The 14956-nt window shown below is 38.9% G+C and overlaps 1 pseudogene; it reads left to right on the top strand.

The window, feature by feature from the left end:
- Positions 1-14187: 14187 nt before the first annotated feature.
- On the top strand, positions 14188-14269 carry LOC121828463 (U4 spliceosomal RNA; annotated as a pseudogene).
- Positions 14270-14956: the final 687 nt, after the last annotated feature.

Here is a 14956-nt window from a genome sequence, read left to right as displayed (position 1 = left end):
ATCACCAATTTGGAGGCCAAGCTAAACTTTTCTTTTTTACTGGCAAGGATTCACCATTTTATTGAATGCAAAGTTTATATATATTGAGAAGACAAGAGATAAATATTTTCTATCCTGAGGAAAATGAAGAAATATAAAATATAAACAGCAAGTGAAAATATAAGGTAATTCCTGTTGCTTACAAGAGCAGGCTAATGAAATGGAAAAGATGATAAAATTTAGTAAGAAACAGTCTGTGCATCAGTGACTTTCAGGTAAAGGAAGAGCTGAAGTATACAGGACTCTTAATACACAGCAAGCCAGGGACCAATTCATATAAGTCATGTTTTTACAGGTCCACCAAAGTTTCAGTGGACATGGAAAAAGAGATAAGGTTCAGATAAGGAATGATTTATAAATGACAGCCAGAGCATCCAGGGTCTGAGTCATCAGTTTACACTTTGTGCTTCCTTCAATCCTTCTCTAAATGTCACTTTCCTTAAGTATTCTCAAAGGTCAGTACGAGTGTCCAATAAAAATATTTATGCAGCTAACATGAGAATTTACATTTATAGAAGAACGTGTCAGCGGTGGAGTTATTTATCATTGTCCAGGCTTCCAGTGGTCCAGGGGGGTGGGGGCATGTGGAGAGTCTCAGATAACATTGACATCTCCCAGCACAGCAGGCTCAGGCCTGAGCAGGAACATGGCCAGTGTGTATGGAGTTAGCCCTACGTTTCCAGACATCCTAGCTGACAAAATTCATCTGAATCTCACTTCAGAGAGAACACTTTTTTCTCCCCTTGCTATTATTTGGAAGAATGGAGAGAGCTAACAAGATCCTGCTCTTTCAAACACAGTCTCATTTCCAGGAAGGCAATGAGTCTGAAATCACTGTGATGGCGACCATAAGCTCATCTGCCTGAGAAGCTCAGCACAGCTGTGTTCAGAGTTCATTGTCAGACTTTTTTTGATTTTCAAAGAACCAACAGAGCTAAGATTCATGTAATCCTTTTCATATCAGTTCTTCTTAGCGCTCAAGCACGCCACACGGTTCTTCTTTCCTGCTAGGTAATTAGAATGGTTCCTTGGCTTTTCAAAACGGCATATGGATAGTTTTACCTTTATGTCCTGATTGCACAAGACTCATAGATAGAGTCTTCTAAAGAGGTTAAAATGCAGCGATCTCCTTCAAAGTCATGATGGGGCTTCAGACTCAGTCTCCTGCAGGGCAGACACAGGAACAAAAGCCAGGTAGACAATTTAGCAAAATGATATAATCAATTTGACAAATATTTCTGAGGACTCCTACATGTAATAGCTGCCCCTATTTCTGGCATTGGCCTCTGTGCTTTCATGCATTATTTTATTTGATCTTTACAATGAGTCAGTGAGGAGGGCATTTGTTGGCTTCTAAGGCAGAGCATGCAGCATTCCTTTGTGATCTTTTTTTTCCCTTCAGTCTTCAGTCATTCCCTAAAGGGGTGGAGATCAAAGTTACCCCATCTTCTAAAGGAAGTACCTAGATAAGAGCCAATCAAGTTTCAGGTTTCATCCTGGACCTCAGTCCTTGTGCTCAGGTTCTACATACAACACAGTAACAATGAATAGCCAAGAGTTCTCTGCTCATGAGGTTGGCAAGGAGTCTTTAGCCATGGCCTGGATTGGTTTCCTACCTAAGTTGAGAACAAATTGCCTTATGTTTCTCCAATGTTCCCTTTTTCACTCGAGAATGTAGTTTTATTTTTTTTCCATGATCAAAATGCTATATTTGACTGACATTCAGATTTTGCAGTAGAGGTTAAGCAGACCTGGCTTTTATTTCTCTGATATAAAAAGGGAACACATTTTTTCAAGCTTGAAGATGCTGTGTGAACCAAAGTAGGTTCAAGTGCTTGCTTCAAGGGCTTTGTGGGCAGCAGATTTGGCTTCAGATTTGGCTTCAGGTTCCAGGCAAACATCATAATACCATCTTAATTGCCCTACAGTTCACACAGCCTTAACAGCATCCCCATCGCAATTTTACACTTGAAGAACCTCAAGAGCAGGGAGTTTAAATAACTTGCCCCAGCTCACAGAAGTTAATATGTGGTGGAGGGCAGGCTTTGAGCTCGGGGTCATCTGACTGCAAAGTCTACTTATAATAGAAGTAGTTTTGAAAAAAAAATTAAAAGAACCATCTAGAATACATACAAACACCAAGCTAATGGGATGGTTGCTGATACGAGAAGAATGAAGACAAAGTAGCTGCTGTGGTAGATGATGTGTTTTCATTATGGAGCCACCAGTCCATAATGAGGCGCAAGCATTGAAGAGTAATATTAATGAGGGCATAAAACATGACTGGAGAAAGGCAGCTGAAGAAAACATAGTATGCTCTCAGTGGGCAGTGTGTGGCCTGACACAATCATATTAGTGCCCAGAGTTGGGAGCCCCAGGCTCAGCTTCACCTTCATCAATTGCTCCCTGTTGACCCACTCAGGGAGAGCACAAGCTTCAATTTTCCTTTATTTCTTCAACCAAATAAAGAAGGGGAGAAAGACAGAATAAAAGCATGACTGCTCTTATAATAATATACTTAAGAAAGCCACAAAGTAGTTAAAATTTAGAAAACTCAGACATTATTTTCAATGCACCCTAATAGTCATACACTTACAGAAATTTGTCCTCAAATCAAAGCCTATTTCTGTATTTCTGGCAATCTGTGAGCTTTCTTCCTGAGTGTTTGCCTTATAAATTAGAATGCTATTAAGCTAAGTGGGGGAAAGTTTAAATAAAGTGAGTTATGTAGAAGCTGTACGGCCATATATTAATATGGGTCAAATTCATATATAATAATATATGGTAGGTTTTTTTTATGTTTGACCAAAATTTCCTGGAACTCTTTAAACAATACATGTTATGACAAACCATGATGCTATAACATTTTTGTACTTAGATAAATATTAAATATCTGAAGTGTATCTTGGCAGGCATTTGGTTGAAATATATAAAACTTTTCTGTTTAAATATTCTTTTGTCATGTTTCTCACACAGTATACATTGCCTTGTATAATCCTAAGCACCAGCCATTATTAGAAAATAAACTCAAATACAGAGAATCTTGGAGGGGAGTGAGAACTAACATACTTAATATGTATGTTCAGTGCTGGGCTGATGAGAATTCAGAGGACTGGAGTATGTCAAAAATTTGTGTTTGGAAAAAAAGATCCTATCTTCGTCATTTTAATTTTTGTTCAACTCTGGAGCATTTTCCTCTGCCAACTGGGAATCCTGTTACTTCCCTCTCCACTCCCAAGTAACACAAGCTCTTCCTAAAGCTTCACTTTACCACGGAGATCTAAGCAGCCATGGAGGGGGGCGTGGGTGCCTCTCACTTTTCTTGCCTCATTCCTCACTTGCTGGGGATGTTTGAAACAGAATGTTCATATCTTCCTGGCACTGTTATAAAATATCTCTGTACTCTCTGAGACTGGCAGGTACATTCATCTTGCTATGCTTCACGCACATTCCCTTGCTGGACTCTTTTTTTTTTTCACAACAACTTCTGTGAGATGATGTCTTAGGTTTCTCAAGCTGCTTTCTACCCCAGGGCATGAGGTTTTAGCAGTGAATTGAAAATAGATACTCACTCTTGGCTCCCCCTTCATGCCTCAGTGGTTTTTCTCGAACCAGTTACTGAAGATCTCCAGTCTTCCTGTAGCTGCTACAGCAATTACTACATCCAGGCCTCCAAAACCCATGGTTTTGTTTGATGGACACCGTGGAGTTTCTTCCTTGACAAATCCTTTCTAATTCTTTAGTATTGATTTACCATTTTTATATGATTGGTTTATGTGTTTACGGCACACATTGTCCAATAAAGTTCCCAAATTCCACGGGAAATCTGTTTTTGGTTTTAATCAGTTGAAAGGCAGGCAGGCACACGACTTCATTCTTGGTGTAAGTTTGAATCACATTCCAAGTTAAACAAATTGTTATCATGAAATCAACTCTGAGAAATTACCCTTATTTTGAAGTTGATTTTGAAACCAGTTCCCAATCCATATTAGTAAAAATACATATTCTAGCATGTACCTTAAAATTGATCCTAATGGTCTTGAAACATCAAAGAGGTAATAATCAATTGGATCTGCTATAACTCTATGAAATAGGAAGAATTCACCCAAAATTGGCAACCAAGACCTAGATCAATAATGCATCAGAAGCACATAAGCTTTGGTAGTTGGAGTGAAGCTTGAGGATAGAGATATTTTAAAAATTAGCTTAAAATCACACAGCAGAGCAATATTGGAGCTTGATTAGAATATGGGCATTCTGGTTAATAAGTCAAAGCTTATAAGCAGTGATCTAAGCAGTCCAGGTAATTACACAATGTCTCCTAGCAACATTTTTCCTTTATACTTTATGAGCGTGTATCTGGTAATTCTAACAGACTCCAAGCTCTGCAAAGTAGAAATTGTAGTTTGGGTAAGTTTCATTTCATATTATCAAAAGAAAAAGTACATCAAAATGGTGTTTGGCTCTTTGTCACCAGCATGGTAGACTGTCATGACACATCCAGACAGTTTACATCTCCCCTGCAAACACTTAGAATATCTGGACAGAGTAAATACTTTTAATTTAAATGATTACACTAGTTTAAAATTTTGAATGGGAATGATCAGCTTTTGGGTTAAGGAGGGAAATGAAGGTCATGGAGGAAGAGAGAGAGAGATCTTAGATGAAAATATTCAATAGAGCATTCTAACCGGATAATCCTTTGTAGCTAGGAGCAAGGCTTAAAACACTTCCAAGGAAAGTAGCAATATCTACATAAAAGCAGACTTCATGTTCGCTGTGGGATGTCCTGTTGTGAATATATATTGCTATGATTGATTGATAAATAAAACACTGATTGGCCAGTAGCCAGGCAGGAAGTTTAGGATAGGCGGGACAAACAGAGAGGAGAGGCTGGGAGGTAGAAGCTGGGGGAGAAGCTAGCCTGCTGTCCAGGGAGTAACATGTAAAGACAACAGGTAACAGAAGTGGGCTGAGTATAAGAGTAAGAGCTAGACAATGGTAGGCCTGAGCTAATGGCCGAGCAGTTTAAATAATACAAGTGTCTGTATGTTTATCTTATAAGTGGGCTATGGGACTGCCGGAGATTGGCGGGACCTGGAGAGAAAAACTCTAGCTACACATGTTTACTGCTCTAATTTGTGGCAAGAATGAGTGGGGCCTAAAAATGAGATGGATGTAGCTAGAGTTTTCCTGCCTTGCCCACAGTCAGGACAAATCTCTGTCACCCGCCAGTCCCACAGCCGCTCAGACCCAACCAAGTAAACACAGAGACTTATATTGCTTAAAAACTGTATGGCCGTGGCAGGCTTCTTGATAACTGTTCTTATAGCTTAAATTAATCCATTTCCATAAATCTATACCTTGCCACGTGGCTGGTGGCTTACCGGCGTCTTCACATGCGGCTGGTCATGGTGGCAGCTGGCAGTGTCTCTCCGCCTCAGCCTTCCGCTTCCCAGAATTCTCCTCTCTCCTTGTCCCACCTATTTCCTGCCTGGCCACTGGCCAATCAGTGTTTTATTTATTGACCAATCAGAGCAATTTGACATACAGACCATCCCACAGCACTTCCCCTTTCTTTCTCAATGGACTCATGTAATAATTGGAGAGAAAAATCCAAATTCTTGAAGGATCAGAGGAGTACACTGATTCCTTCATATAAAAAAAAAGGGAATTACATGTAGATTTGTGCCAGTAAAATCAGTGAATGTGATATAAAATACTGGGAGTTTAGAGGGGAAAATTTATTAGCCTCCCAAAGAATGCCTATTAAACTAATGAGAGCATTTAGTTCATTCTTCTGAAACAGTAAGACAATTCTCTTTGAATTTTCAAAAGAAATAGATTTTCCATATCCAGGTAAAATATCATGTAATTAATTTGTGCACACTGAAAAACATTTTGGATAGCCAATGTTAGGCCTTCAGTATTCTTAAACACTTGCTAATGTAAAGTTAATAAGCGATAGAATTAAAAGTAGATCTTAAAAGAAAGAGGATATCCCAACAGCAAAGACAAAGAAGGAAAACACAATAAACATTTTTTGTTACTTTGACTCTGATGCTATATTACAGGTATTCATAAAATATATTGCATTATATTACTTCTGTGTCTTTAAATATATATAAAGGCTGTCATCCTGTCAGTCATTTTGAAATTCACTTCTTTTCACTCAACATGAATTTTTCATCACTTTGTCATTGCAATGGATAAAAAGAAACTTGTGGAGTAACATATATCAACTCAATGGGTAATATCCTTTTAATTAAAAATCACTGAAGCAAAACAGCTGAATTTTAAAACTTATTAAAATCTAAGTAGTAAGTATACAAGTTTTGTTATTATTATTTTTTTTACTAATTTTTGTGTTTTAAAATAGTGAACAGAGTCCTTTGAAATTACAAAGAATAGAAGTGGGAAAGAAGAAAATGGAAACTTTATGATGGAGAAAGTTGGAAAAACCATCTTGTCAAGATGATGACATCTAACACAGGATTGTACATAAAGTTCTCCCAGATGTGATGTGACAGTACCACACAGATCAGTTTTTTTCCTCTTAAGCCTATGACTTTATTCTAATTGAGATATGGTGAGGGACATTTCCTAATATATCCAGCGGACCAGTAATCCTCAAAACTACCAAACTCACTAATACAAGGCTGAGAAACTTTCAGAGAAGAGACGGGGAAGCATGGTGACTGAGGCTGGTGTAGCCCCAGACAAGATCTGTGTGTGGCAATGACTGAAGGGAAAATGCTGGTCTAGAGTCAGTTTACTTTATTGTAATGAATGAATGTGAATTTTATAGTTTGATAGATGTGACAAAATATTGTAATATATTAAGAGTATTAAATAAGAAGTGTGGAAAACTCCATATTATCTTTGCAATTACCCTATAGAATCTAAAACTCACTGTGTTGAGAAGACATGAGAGAATGAAAAAATGATCACTTCAAAACAAGTAAACATCTCATAATTGCAGAGTTGTATGGACTGCATTTTACACGCAATGTAAACACAGTACAAACAGAAAAGCACAGAAGCATCCTTTCCTGTTTTGACTGGGCATATATTAGCTAGTTAGCCCCAATCATTTAAATAATTAATCCCTGGGAAGCTGTAGTCACTGGGATATTTAACAGCCTGCAGAGGTGCCACAGTTTAGCTCCATGTGGACTAGCTTTGCAGCTTGGATTGAGTTGGGGAATTACATTTCCTTCCAGCAAGTTAGGGGCTATTAAACTATTGCCATTTCCTCAGTGTTGGGCTGAGCACAAGGCAAAAAGCCAATTTCTGATTGTGGAGCAGAGCAGGGGTGCAGCAGGGACAGAAGCCTCTCTGGAGTCAAGCATGCAGCTGGCATTTGCAGAGTACACCGGGGAGGAATACTCTTCTTAGCGGTCTTGTCAAAACTGTTTAAAATCTGTGCTATGAAGAACTGTTGCTGCAGAGAACAAGAACTCAGATCAAGGGATGTGTTAAATCAGCACAGCCTCACCAGGTCTGCAACAGTGTTGGGCATGCATTTCAAACATCTGTGGCAAGACTGGGGACAATGCTAAAGAGAATCCTGATAATCACAATAGGGGAAGGGAAACATGGCAACTGCCATCTAATTGTGCCATGAGTTTTGTAGAAAAGAATAAGTGCCTAAGCCTTATTCTGTGTATCAATATCATACTTATACACACCACGGAAAACTTCACATTGCTGTCATTCAGCTGCCTTTTTTTTTTTTTCTTTTACAAGCTTTAACTAGAGAGGATCCTCAAGTATAACTTCTGATGGTTTTCACTGATGTGCCCAGGAACCACAACAATATTTTACACAAAGCTCATGTTGAGTCATTCCCATTTGTGTCTCTCAGCAATGGCAGACCAGGACACTCACAGCAACAGGGAAGGAATGATCTTGGACATTAGTAGGAAGACCTCTGATGAATTTGCTAGCTGGACTGCTAGTCTCTTCTGGATTGTTAGCAGAGCTCTTATGGTCTCCATGGGGAAGAGGAGCCTTTGAAGCCACCGTTTTAATCTAAACCACTTTAACCAACTACTTCAGCAAAATGTGTTGGTGTTAACCACAGGTATTTAACTTTGTGCAGTTGTGTACTAGGTATCAGGTGAGGGGCCCACCATGAGTGGGTTCCAGTGAGGGCTCTCTTTCTAGCTTAATGATGGCCACCTCTACTAGTGTGTTCCATGCATGTGGAAGAGATGCCTCAGTGAATCTTCCTTTTCTTGTCCAAGTTTATGTTTATCATGAGAGTTCCTCTCATGACCTCACCCAAACTCATTCACCTTCTAAGGACCCACTTCCAAAAAACATAGCACCAGGCTAGGGCTTCAGCATATAGACTTGGGGAGATGCAAACTGTCCTTAATAACCACCTGCTGCCAGCTTAAAGCTCTTAATACATAAGATTTATATTGCCTTCTTCCTTTTAGTAGAAAGGTATAGACTCTGTTGTTGACCCAGATCTGGGGTTCCTAAACAATGTGTTGTCCCTGCTCTGATTTTCAGTTCTCACCTTTGACTGTTTCCTGGGTGATTTCCAGGACTTTTAGTGGTACCCTGCAAAGAGCATCAGACAGAAATGAGTATATGCTCCCTTGTCCTCACTAGAAATTGCCTTTCACTCTGAGGGCTGAAGGGAGATCAGCTAAGCGTGCAGTGTTTGCATGAGCTCCCTACAACCACCGAAACAGTTCAAGTCCAGTAGTTTCCACACTGTGGTCCCAGACCACCAGAACCAGCAATGTCACCTAGCAAGCCCTTGAGCTTAATATTATCTGCTAATAAAATTGACTTATACGTTCTGCTTTTAAGCTACTTGATTAGTTAAGAATGGGCTCACTCCATCACGGTACAAAAGGTGGAAAATTGCTTTTAAAGGTCAAATCTTGTCATTTTTTTTGGTCTCACTCATAGGCATTGAACTGTGACAGGAGTTTCCTCACTAGAGAACTATTCTTTGCTCTCCCTCGACTGAGTCTCTTCATTTTGTTATCTTTTAATTTATTCAGTGAATTAAAACATCGTTTGTGTATGTATGCAAATGTTTTAACTGAACTTATTATGCTTGGAAAGAAGTGACAATAACTATTTGGACTTATTACTTTCTGTCTGGTTATGATAATCAAACATTCTGTAAGGAAGAATAAAAGCTCCGTGGGTGATACACATGAGCAGAAGAAAGAGCTTCCAGAACGTCTCTTCCAAATAGAGAGCACTTCCCTCCCTTCTACCCACTCCACCCACAACCTTCCACTACTTTTAGACTGTTCCTAAACCAGGAAGTAGAAGTTGTGAGTGGGAAGGGGTGGGGAGAGTGTATGTGTAACCAACAAGGGAATTTATTCTCTTGATGAATCATAATGATCGTACTATAATCACATCTTCCCACATACAGTCCCGAATTCCTATGCCAGGCTTCAACTCTCTTTGCAAATGGGCCAGCTGACTCCTTCTCTTGCCTCCACCAGATTTGTAAGCAAAAGGGGATAATCAAAAAAATTAGAGTTATAAAGAGCCTGAAGGTATCAAGTGTTAGCCTCTCACTGACAAAAAAGGAGTAAAAGATCTAGAACATGATAGGAACCCCTCAAGTCCATACACATAACAGAGACAGAGAGAGGGCTGGGGCTGACACCAAGCCTGTGTTCAGGGATTCATTGACAGTATCAGGATGTTCATTTCAGTTGTAGCCACTGTGAGCTGCCAGGCTTCAATAAACTATTCAGTGTGAACAGGAGTAGATGAGGAGGGCCTTGCTGGTGCTTAGGGCTCCACAGATGTCAGCAAAGCAAACAGCTGTGTGAATGGACAGGAGGCCGCCCCTCAACAGGTCATGTCTTGAAGCTTACTCTCAATTCTTACGGTTTCTTAAGTGCTATACTGCTGTCACCTGCAATCCATCTTACCTTTCTTCTGCTTTTGATGATAGAGACTCTCGAGAGTTTGTAGGAATAGTTTTGCATTTATGTTGAAAATGTTGTCATTAAAATAAGACAGAGTATCTTAGCTGAAAAAACAGAGCCCCTCAACCAGACCAGGAAAGTTCTCATTTTCTTACATGTCCAGCTCGAGAAGAGGCCTTGCAGTTTAGAACTCTGAAAATATTTTTGAATGGCTCCCTGAATTAATACTTTGTTTCATCAAGACACATTCATCCAAGGCTTCATTTACTAGAGCACAGTTATTCATACAGGTATTATCAGATTGATCGGCTATAGTAAGAACAGTGGCTCTCTAGTCTGTAAAATTTACCATAGCTGAATCTATTAAATGACCCATACATTAGAAGATAGTTGGAATCAGAGATCAGAAAAGGTGGGAAGCCCATGTCTGAAACCACAAATGACCGCTGGCTGAGAGACAAGATTAGTGATAGATAAATTAGTTGGAAAAAGTATCTCCCATTGAAGAAAAGCCAAAATAAAAATGCAGAAGACATACCACTTCCCTCTGATTTCCATATAGATCTGCGTATAATTTGGGTCTTATTGAATGAAGGAGGATTCAAGGCTAGATAAACTCTTGTCAGATTAGGAAAGGTTTGATTTGTAGCTGTCAGGTGTAGCCTGATTGCTCCAGTATGTGAGGTGAATGGAATTGGTGCACGAATTGGCATATCAGAGAGAAGGATTCAGTCCAAGTTGGGAAGTCTGAGATAAGTCTGTTTATGAGTATTGTAAACTAGAAAGTTCCCATGACAGGAAAATTTCAAATGGTAGAGAAGAAATGGGAAAATAAACCTTATATAAGCTGTCTGATCAGACATGGAAGAGTTTGGTTAGTTGAAAAAGGTAAAATTCAATGAGATAATAATAGCTAGACTCAAATGTTTGAAAGTTGATTGTGAACCAATGAGGTCAGATATATGATACCGAGGGGCCCACTGGGAGAAGGTTATAGTCAAAACTGACAAGAATAAGTGGAAAATGTTTCCAGAAGCTGAAGATTTTCAAAACTTTAATATTCTCAGCAGCTACTTCATTCTTATTACTGCTGAGAATCTGAGACTCCAATGGATTCAAAGCTACAAAATCAAAATCTTTTGGTACTGAGTAAATACATCTTGGTACACGCTATTTTCCATCAGCTTGGCTTTATTGTCTTTAATGTGAGCCAGTCTATGTTCCTTCAGGTAGACTACACCTAAATGTACCTGGATACATGCAAAATTACATTCATTCTTTTTTTTTCTTTCAGTAGAAAGCAAAACTGGATTCCTCACTAATGGATATAGCAAACAGCTCTTATATAAACCAGGCTTCTGATAGGGAATGAAATCCACTCCGAGGGGTACAAAGTGAGAAGCTGTAATTCAGGGGTAACTTACTAAATTGTGGGAAGGGTTAAGACAATTATTAAAAATTCAGAGGTTCGCAACAATGGGAACCAATTATCATTATCGCTGCGAAGTTTGGAAAGTCATGAGAAACCAGTGCTCCAGGGTGCAGTGAGGACCTTTCCCTTGTGGTCACAGGACCAGCGCCACCGCCCTGCAGATAGAGCTGAGGAGGAAAGGAGGCCACTGTTCCTTCCTCTGTGCTGTGATCTCACAAGCTTCTGTGGGAAGACACAACCAGACATCACCCAGGGAAATGGAGGCCCACAGCATGCAGGGTGGGAAATGGCAGAAGATAGATCTGGGTGGGGAAAGGGAAAACCAACCCTTAGCTAACAGTGGACACAGGCTGCAGTGAGATTCTTAGCCATGCCTTACACTGCCAGACCCTAGTGATAGTTGCTTTGTTCTAGCGTTCTTTGTGTATTTTGACTTTTGTTGCTGTTACTGTAAAACTTTCAAGATTTTAGACCACGACTCCTTTGTAGCTAATGAACAGTTCGTTTCAAAACAGCTTGAGTTTGCCTCTGAATTTTCTATCCTTTTGTTTTCCGTGTAGGATTTCATTTCTTAGTATTTCTCCTTCCATTTGTCCCCAAATGCTGAGAATCTGGTGAAATTTTCTTTATCACATCTTCTATTGTTTGTATGATTAATGTAATGATTGACAAATATGACTGCTGAACAAAGGATACAAAGAGACAATAGACCGGAGCTCCGTTCTGTAATGGCAGCTGTTTAAATCAATGGAATCGCCACAATGGAGTTAATGGATAAAAGAGAGTCACAGTAATTTTAAGAATCGAACATCTATTCAGGAGCACATCAAGTGTTCTATCATGTGCCTTTGATGATGACTTGAGAAACTTCATTCTTGCAAAAAGCATTAGTAGACATCCGAGTCTTTTGAAGTTTCTGTCATAGTAGAGGTGCTTTATGCCATGAATGAGAAGCATCTTTAATTTCACCCCACTCTGCTTCCCTCTGTTCACTGACCCTCATTTTCTTCTTGTATTTCAAGTCATATATTCATTAACTGCTTGATCACAGTATCCTTACTTACAGGTTTCTACAATACTATAAACATATAAGTGGCTTAACGTAAAGTGCTTATTGTGGAATTGAGAGAGAAAAGTCAAACTCAGGAAGGAAATAAAAGAATAGGATGTATTATGTATTTGCCCAAAAGTTGAATACATTAAATAGTAAAAGATTATTGAACTGAGACTTCATTGCATCCAAAACTACTCAGGCCTAAATCTGGCAAGAACACATACTGAATTCGATGTAGGAAAATCCTAGTGTCTTCCTTGATGCTTTTAATGCTTAGTTGTCTGAGAAAAAAGTATATGTATATATGTATATGTTACTGTATTCTATAATTTTGTATATACAAATCAAAATGTGTATGTGTGCTATGAACACAAAAATAAAACTAAAATGAGTTAATGTCCTCTAATTAGAGTAGCAGAAAGGAGAATCTTGACAATTTAGGGTACTTTTTAATGTGTGTATGTATGTTGCTATGTGTGTGTGGAGTTGCATGTACATGTGTGGACATGTGCGTGGAGGTTAGAGGCCAAAGTCTTCTATTATTAGGCATAGCCCACTTTTTTTTTTGAGACAGATCCTTTTTGGACCTGACCAAGTAACTTAGGCTGGCAGGCTGATGAACCCCATGGATTCAGCTGTCTCTGCATCCCAAAGATAGGTTCACAAACATGTCCTACCATACCTCTTTCTTTTAAATATGGGCTCTGGGTTTGAACTGTGATCCTCATAGTTGCAAGTCAAGCACTTCAATGACAGATTTCTCCCCAGACCCAGGAACTTTTGTGTTAATATCATTTCCTTCTCTCCTGCCTGATTAAAGTCTGTAAACCCATGGCTTCGATAATAGATAAATAATGCTAGAACTCACAATAAAGGCAGTAAGAGATAGAACAGAAAATATTCATTTAGAAAAACACAGAAACACACACACACACATAAAAATGACTACAGCAGAATAAAAAAAAATGGTATGTGCTTCCAGGCACTTGATCTCCTTCTATGGGTTAAGTCAGAGTTGGAGTCACTGATTTTATGATGTTGTGCTTACACCCAATTGCTTCTTATTTGTCATGGGAGTCTAGGAACTTGTGATGGCTCTCTGAAATTCTGTGTCTACTAAAGAAAAACATTACAGAAAATGTGAGTAGAAAACATTTCATTTCCCGTGGGTGACCACTGGCTTTTGTTATGTTTCCATAACATTTCCGACCTAACCCTGTCTTCACTATCAAAAAATTAAGACAAACAAAACATGCAGTTCCTCATTTCAGGTCAGGAACAGGCTCTTCTTCTGAGAACATAATTAGATCAATGAACTTTTGCTTATTTGGACCCACCCTGAATCCTTCGGAAATTTAGCATTCTTGTGTATAGTTTCATTGTGGTTATAATGTATATTTTTTTCATAGGTAAATCAGTGCTTCATGTCCCCAGTCCTAAGCAGAAAGGACAGAACTTACAGTGGAGGGAGTGAAATAGTTTTATCACTTATAGAGCTGTAGTTTCTCCTCATGTTCACTTTTGTTAGCCGTGCCATTGCTAGTTAATATTCTCCAACGAGTTTACTGTGGTCCATTTCAAAGTAAAATATATATCATGTTTGTTGCCTAAAAAAATCTTTTGATATATGCATAAGAGAGGAAACATTTTTAAAATATACATGATGATAAAACATGATCTCGCCCGTTATACAATGAAAATTCTGTAAGCAACATAGAGCATGCCTTTGAAAGTCAAGTCATAGCTTTGCGCAGTGGCAGTATCGTAGCCAATGAGGTTTATCCGAGGCGCGATTATTGCTAATTGAAAGTCAAGTCATAATCAAAGCTATGGGCAATCACAGATGGATAAAGCATGGGAAAATGAAAGCACGGGAGATGTTCATGCCATGTCCTCCTACCATGGACAACTGAAGGATGCGTAGGTTTCAGAGATTGCAAGCCAACAAGGATCATACAGGCTTAGGGTCCTTAAGAGAGAAGCAGAGGCAGTTTTAGAGATGTATCAGGTTTCTATGTGGAGATGATGGCATAAAGAACACTAGGGACTTACTAAGTGTAAGAAAGAAGCTGTGATTACAGAAAAATGAGTCTCCAGGAAATATTTAACTTGATCATTGCAAAACAGGCCCTATACAGAATCTGCACAGAAGGCCCAGGGTCTTTTGCAACTGAAAAGTTCTCTATCATAAGGGAGAATTCTGTGCATCCTGGCAAAGAGTGATAGAGAAATAGAAATCCTAATCATTCCTAAATTGTTCTTGAGACTGGGACACATTTAAGTTTTTCCATAGACTAGAAAAAAAATGAACACCATGGAATTCATAAAAAATCCTGGAAGGGTAGAAATTCAGAATATGGCTAGAATAACCTATGAGGTATTTGTTTTCATTTTCTTCCCTAGAGGTTTTTCCAAACAAACCTTGGAAATATTAAATTAATGTGCAAATAACATTATTATCACTAAGATAAAATTTTGTAAACTATAAAGAAAGCAATAAAATCCAGATTC

This window comes from Peromyscus maniculatus, chromosome 3, assembly GCF_049852395.1.
Source record: "Peromyscus maniculatus bairdii isolate BWxNUB_F1_BW_parent chromosome 3, HU_Pman_BW_mat_3.1, whole genome shotgun sequence".
Classification (NCBI taxonomy): domain Eukaryota; kingdom Metazoa; phylum Chordata; class Mammalia; order Rodentia; family Cricetidae; genus Peromyscus; species Peromyscus maniculatus.
Note: the sequence above shows the minus strand (reverse complement) of the source record. Positions and strands in the feature narration are given on the sequence as shown.